An 854-nucleotide genomic window follows, 5' to 3' on the forward strand; every position below is an offset into this window, starting at 1 on the left:
AAGCTGAAATGTTAAATAAAGCTGAAGGGGCTGGGGAAATGCAGATGCAAAATGAAAATGTGTAAATAACTGTTTAACAAATTGAAGGAATTGCTGAAAAAGTACAATGTGCAGACCCCTGCATGTGATTATTAGAATAAGAATTGAAATTATTTTTAAATGAGAAATTGTACAAAATGAATAGCTGTATTTGAGGATAAACATTTGCCCACCATCTCCAGGGTAGGCAGGGTGCCCATTAGTGCAGCACGTCTGTGGTGTGCCGGAGGTGTCGGGGGACAACGCGCCGTAATCGCGCTGTGCCGCCCGGTGGGTCTCGGGTGAGAAGCCCAATTGAACAAAAAATCCTAAATTCACCTCGCTCTGCCCTCGCACCGAGGCGAGAGGGGGGAGAAAACCCACCCGCGACGGGATGGGTGCGAGGGGCGGGCGGGGTCCGCGCTCCTGCCGCACCGATGCCCTTCAATAATGGAAACGATCGCACACCGGCACGGACCGACCCTCGGGGACCAGAGCCCGCATCCCCGTCCCGCCGAGCGCTGCCGCCCCCTCCATCCCCCTCCCGGTGCCCCGGGGCCCGCCGGGCTTCGCCCCCGTGCCCCCGCCTCCATCCCGCTCCCTTCTGCGCCCCCCCGGGAATCACCCCCCCGGCTCGGGGGCCAGGTACACTTGACGTCAGGATGGCTGTCGTCGTTTTGACGTGTAAACACTCATTTCCATTCCGGCTCCGGAGGGTCTGTGTGCCTCGGGCAGCCGCGCCGGCAGGCAAGGCAAGGCAGGCAGGGCTCCGCTCCGCGCTATCGCGTAGCAACGCGGCGGCGCATCCCGCATCCCGCGTCCCGCGTCCTGCGGCC

This window comes from Ammospiza caudacuta, chromosome Z (assembly GCF_027887145.1).
Source record: "Ammospiza caudacuta isolate bAmmCau1 chromosome Z, bAmmCau1.pri, whole genome shotgun sequence".
NCBI lineage: Eukaryota > Metazoa > Chordata > Aves > Passeriformes > Passerellidae > Ammospiza > Ammospiza caudacuta.